The sequence below is a fragment of the Theropithecus gelada genome, chromosome 11 (genome assembly GCF_003255815.1).
Source record: "Theropithecus gelada isolate Dixy chromosome 11, Tgel_1.0, whole genome shotgun sequence".
NCBI lineage: Eukaryota > Metazoa > Chordata > Mammalia > Primates > Cercopithecidae > Theropithecus > Theropithecus gelada.
The window spans coordinates 4,797,561-4,804,345 of record NC_037679.1 but is presented as its reverse complement, the minus strand read 5'-3'; positions in this window follow the sequence as shown (position 1 = coordinate 4,804,345).

The window sequence follows — 6,785 nt, the reverse complement described above, 5'->3', positions numbered from 1 at the left end:
CGAGGATTGGTGTTCCAAGGAAAATACTGGAAAATGGTGGTCTAAATATTGTTAAAAATTGAACACACGTGTCTAAAACCAAAAGTGCCCAATCCTTTACTAGAGTGTGAGCTTCTTGAGGACAAGAGTCTGTACTCATTTTTTGTAATCCCATCTTGCATATAACCAATATAATGCTCAATATGTATTATTGAATATGTTAATATAAATCTAACTCTGGAGAGTCAGTTTGTAATGCAAAGCTAATATGCTCCTGATTTGATAAAATTAATTATTATGAAATAACGTGTATATTTTCATGCATATTTGTTTTCTCTATACTTGGAAGAAATAGAATATTTTTAAATGGACACTGTTTTACAGGTTCATATTTAAGATGGTGATCAGCTGTTTTTATCTGTTGAAAAGTTATAGACCTAACCTTATAAAAGATCTGTTCATAGATGATGAAGCATTTCAAAACTGTGAGGTATAGAAATCAGGGTATTCTGATTTATTTCATTTCACTTCAACATTTACCCCTCTGGGACTCTGGAACTTTTTTCATAGCCTTCTACTTCACTCTCAACTCCTACCTCCCAAAAGTGTAATTTATCTACTTATGTTCCCACTGCTTTCAAGAGTTCATATAGTTTCCCAGAATTTGCGGCATCTTCCTCACTCTTTCCTGTTACTTCACGTTATAGAGCTTCTCCAAATGCTTTCCCATAGGTTTCCTGCCTCATCTGCCAGAGACGTCTTGGAGTTCTTCAGAATTTACTGGATGTGCTAAAGAGTATTTAAGTACACATTTACCAAAATGAAGGAACTCCACTGCTGTGCAAGTAGTAATAGGTCTTCAGACCCATGAAGCAAGGACATTTGGGGAAGTCTCGGTTATCAAGTATGATACCTGTTTATGGGGAATGTAGAGAATTTTGCCATCTTTCTTATTAGTAGAAAGAGAAATTTGCAGATTCCTTGGAGATTTAGGGGTGTTTAAGATAATCAAAAAGTTTTGTATATTGCAGTTGGGGATCTAATCCATACTGAAGGCCATAAACTATAATAAAGTATCAGGAACAAATAGGAAACAGAAAATACACGAAGGAATTATTTGAGTTTAGAGGAAAAGAAAAAGAAAACCAGCAAGAATATTGCTATCTAATCATTAAATCAGTTTAAGATGGACACATTGAGAATGTCTGGTAAAACATGTTTTCTTAATTAGATTATCATGCTTTTTAGAGGACCCTTAATAGGTAGTATCAAGCTCGTATTTTGGCAATTTGAGCACCCTTTTTGTAGAATTTTATGAGAATTTTCTTTGTAAAAGAAAACTTTTAAGGACTATTTGATACAGAAGTGTTACTAATGGAAATTTCAAGACTTCCTGCCTTGACGGCCTTTTAAATTAGATGTTCATGCAGTAGCTTAAATGAGTAAGTCTTATAAACAACTGGAGAGTTCTTTAATATCCTTTAGAACCGGATGTTTAGTTGCTGTTATTTTTTTTCTATCTCCATTCAAACTACCATGGATATAACACTGTTAGCCAAGCAATGTGCTGAGATAAGAAGCTGTTTGAAGAAGGTACAGTGCCTTAAGTTTTGGAGTTCGTGAGTGGTGGGAAGGAGGAGTGGACATAGGAGTAATTCTACTATCGTATGATCAAGGAGTATGATGTAGGTATTGGCTCTGCCTGGAGGAGTCTGGAAGCTTTGTAAGAATAGTCTATCTTAAAGTAAGAATGTTCAATGTTACCATTAATGGGGAATGTAGGGCTAAGATATTCAAAAGCCCAGAGGCACAAAAGTGTAAGGCATGATTTGGGAATGGTGAATGGCCCACTGAATGAGCCCATTTTGTGGGAGTGAGGGTGAAAAAGAAGCCAGAAAGCTGTGTTCAGGCCAATCTGGGATTTGGACATTTTTTCCCTAAGGCTACATTATTCTCAGTCATTTTTCTTGTGCTACACAAATGATAGACATACACATGTGCAGGGATATGTGCAATTCCTGGGCCCTCGGCTTTTCTGCAGTGAATTCCATCGCATTCAAGCATATGAAAATACATGAAGGGGAATTACACTATTATAGATAATTGCAGATAGATACAGATTTGACTGTTTAAATGTATGTTTAACTTTTAGAATTATTACTTGTTCACAACTGGTGAAAACAGTTGTCTTGACAGAGGTTGAGAACAGGAGGTGACTTGTAAGGAATGTAGTAAACCACTATCATGACAAAACAGGAAACTGGAAGCAAAGCGTTCATTAACAGAATGAGAAAACAGTAGATGTGAGGAATATTGCAGAAGTACAATGAAGAGAACTTGACCGATTTCCAAGACTCATAACATATTGTATGTGTGGGTCATTCTTCCTTACAACAGGACATATTCCAGTAGATGTTTTGCCATGGGGGGCCTCTTTGAAATGACTCCTTAGGCCATGCACAATATGCCTATAATTCCAGCACTTTGAGAGTCCAAGGCGGGAGGATCGCTGGAGACCAGTAGTTCAGACCAGCCTGGACAACACAGCGAGACCCCATCTCCAAAAAAAAATTAAAAATTATCTGGGCACTTGTGCACTTGTGGTCCTAACTACTTCAGAGGCCAAGGCAAGAGGGTCACTTGAGCTTGAGAGGTCGAGGCTGCAGTGAGCCATGATTGCACCACTGCACTCCAGCCAGGTGACAGAGTAAGACCCTGGCTTAAAAAAAAAAAGAAAAAATAAAAAAACACCTGGCTGCTTAAAACACAAACTAAAACAAAACAAAAAACAAAAAAAAAAAAACTCTGACCCTTCTTATGTTCCTTATCCTGATGATCACATGCTTCCCTGCATCCCTGAATTTAAAAGATAAAACACATGGCACATGCCTGTAGTCCTGTAGTCCTATCTACTCCATAGACTGAGGTGGGAGGATACCTTGAGCCCAGGAGTTCAAGGCCAGCCCAGGCAACATAGCGAGACTCCATCTCTTTAAAGAAAAAAAAAAAAATGGGAAACACAATTTTGAGAAGTAAGGATGAGCTTCTATTGCATACTTTACTTGGTAATTAAAAAAAAAAAATTAACTATTAAAGTAAGATGGTGGCTTATGGCTATAATCCCAGCACTTTGGGGGGCTGAGGCAGGAGGATCACTCGAGCCCAGGAGTTCAAGACCAGCCTGGGCAACATAGTGAGACCTTGTGTCTACAAAAAAAGTTTTTTAACTAGCCAGGTATGGTGGCACCCACCTGTAGTCCCAGCTACTTGGGAGGTTGAGGTGGGAGGATCGCTTGAGCCTGGGAGGTCAAGGCTGCACTGAGCCATGATCATGCTGCTCTACTCCAGCCTAGGCAGCAGAGCAGGCCCATCTCAAACAAATGAAAACACAATGCTGTCATCTGTTAAAGTCCATGTTTATTTAGGTAAAAAATATTTTGACAAAACTCCACTTGGACTGACCCTAACTGGAGTATTAAAGCATTATAGGCTAGGCACGGTGGCTCACACCTGTAATCCTAGCACCTTGCAGGCCAAGGCAGGAGAATCACTTGAGCCCTGGAGTTTAAGACCAGCCTGGGCAGCATAGTAGGACCCTATCTCTGCAAAAAATAAAAACATCCAGGTGTGGTGGTGTGTACCTGTAACCCCAGCTACTCAGGAGGCTGAGAAGTGGGGACCACTTGAGCCCAAGAGGTCAAGGCTGCAGTGAGCCATGATCATGCCACTGCACTCCCCCCACGGTAACAGAGTGAGACCCTGTCTTTAAATAAATAAATAAATAAATCTAAGATGCCAACCATCTTTGAATTTATGTAAGCCAAATGTTATTAAGTGATGCATGACTGTATTTTTTTTAATGAACTTGAGCCAGATAGAATGTAGGTGTTACAGAAACTAACTGCAAACTACTATCACTTATGATAAATATATACAGTCATGTGTCCCATAATGACATTTCAATTATGGACCACATTTATGGCAGGGTCCCATGAAATTATACTATTATATTTGTACTGTACCTTTTCTATGTTTAGCTATGTTTAGATGCACAAATACTTACCATGGTGGTACAGTTGCCTACAGTATTCAGTACAGTCACATGCTATACAGGTTGTAGCCTCAGAGCAATAGGCTCTGCGATATAGCCTTGGTGGGTTGTAGGCTATACCATCTAGGTTTGTGTAAGTACACTCTGTGTTTCCATAATGACAAAATTGCCTAATGATGCATTTCTCAAAATGTATGGTTATCATTAAGTGATGCATGACTGTATAAGAAAAAGTATTTGTTTTAAAGTTGGCTCAGACACACACAGTAGTGAGAAACATTGAACACGTTTGGATGTTTATTGATTTGGTATCTAGCTGTAATCACCTCTGGATTCAATCATGGCATCTGTGTGTCTGAGCAAAAGAAATCCTGGATCATGTGACTTATCCATAAAGAATAGATTCTACATTTAGATCTGATCATATGCACAGAGTACCTACCCTATGCCAGGCACATTTGTGTATGGTATTTCATCTAGTCACTCACAGATTATTAAATCAGCTATAAAAAGATAAAATGCCTTTACTTGAAATGAGATTAATGTTCCCTGAGACCCTGCACTATAAAACAATTATTTTTTCCAGCATAGTCATTTATTACAGTTAAAGGAAAACGTTATAAAACATTTGGATATTTCTCATATGCTTCTTGCATAAAGTAAGCAGATTTATATTTATTTCAATATGATCAAACCCGAGAGCTTAAATGCTTTCTTTTGCAGTTATTATAATTTATACTATATAAATATTTAAATATACAATGGTAATAGTTAATATTTAAGAATAGTAAATATTTAAATATACAAGAGTTGTCCAAAACAAAAATAGCAGTTCTGGATCTTACTAGCGCCTATACTACTTTACTTTGAAATATTGAATGAGTGACCTCATATTTCTAATATTATTTATCTTTAAAATCGGGAAAAAAAATTCTGAATATGATTAATTGTTTGAGAACCCTAGGTACAAAGTATTGCTTAAATTTGAGGTGATAACTACTCAAAGTGTATCCTAGAGGAAAATGGTTTAGGTTGGAAGATATACATACAGTGGTATAAAGAACATTCAGCCTCATTGAACTTCTAAAAATATTTTTTTGCTGTGAGTGATAGCCTTTTTTTGTTGTTGTTAATTTTTTTAACTGCTCCTTACAGAGCAGGGCTACCACATAGGCAGTGTGCCCAGAGTATTCACCAAGCCTTTATTTAAGAGCTATATTTTTAAAAGCAAATATTGGTCTTTATGGTTCTTTGCGAGAAAATAATACCGCATGGAGGTATTTGTGATTCTTATATATTGACTCCACAATGGCAGACAATTATCTCCATCATTTGGATCTGAAGCCTATCAAGACATCTAATATTAATTAGGGCCTGTGCTAGAAATCATGGCATATAGCTCAAAAAAATAGTCTGTGTCTTGAAGTCTTGTACTCAAGCTAAAGAGAAATATAAACATTGATAAACCAATTTGAATATAAAACATGTAAAATCTAGTTGTAATCCTTTTCTCCATATTTTACTGTTTTATGACATAACTTTCAAATCCTGGCTGTAATTGTATAATTGCTAATATGTTAATGCTTAACCTTATTTCTACTAAGTTAGGAACAATTTCATGGAGGAAAAAGAAAATCGGGATTTTTAAATGAGGAGAGGAAGTGTGATTGGTAAATATAAAAAGAGATTATTCTGGTTTACTGAAGGAATGAAGAAGAGAGACTCTGATGAATGGTTAGAATAGTTTAGCGGTAGACTTGAGAGAGATAAAACAGGAACAAAAATTAGATAGATGATAGAAAACCGCCATATGCTTCTTAACAGATTTGTTGATGGTTTTTGAAAAGGGAAAATTTTAGTCATTTTTTATATGCCCAGAGGAGAGGAAAGCTGGAAACCAGTGAAGAAGTAGGAGCAGTTAGAAACAACGTATATGGGGAATTTAGATAGTAGGACACTCAGAAAGGAATAGATCTTCGAAGTGTTAACAAGTTAGTGTCAAAAATTACTCTAAGGCCCCATTGACTAGTACCAATGACTACAGAGCCTAGCATTTTAAGATGTGACCACTGTCATGTTGTTTCTTTAATTTTGCCACTTCCTGGCATCTTGGTACCTTCTCTGGACACTCTTATCTGAAATAGCTTGTTTATCACTTGTCTCCCCACCCATAGTCCATTAGAATGATATAAACTCCATTAGGTTAATAATTTCTCTCTATTTTTATTTTATTTTATTATTATTTTTGAGACAGGATCTCATTCTGTCACCCAGACTGGAATACAGTGTTAGGACCTTGACCTCCAAGGCTCAAGCAATCCTCCCACCTCAGTCTCCAGAGTAGCTGCAACCACAGGCATGCACCACCATGTCTGGCTAATTTTTTTAATATTTTTTAGAGACAGGGTCTTACTGTGTTGCCCAGGCTTCTGTCTCTGTTTTTATAGCTATATCCTTATTGCTGGGAATAATTTTTAACGAATTCTAGACCTAGCCATCACTGTCTTGAAATACAGCCTCTCGGTTGGATATTTAGGATCAATAAATGAGAATCAAATAATCTTATATTTGTCAGAACTGCAGAGGTCATGCTGCCTGCTGTTTTTTCACTACTTGCCTATGGGTATTTGAGGAAGATTTCTACTACTTAAGTCTTGCCTCAGCTTTGGGAATGGCAATTGTGATTTAGTGCTTTTCTTCTCTTTCCTTCTCTTTTCTTTCACTTTTGGGATCCAATGTGAATAATTTAACTAGT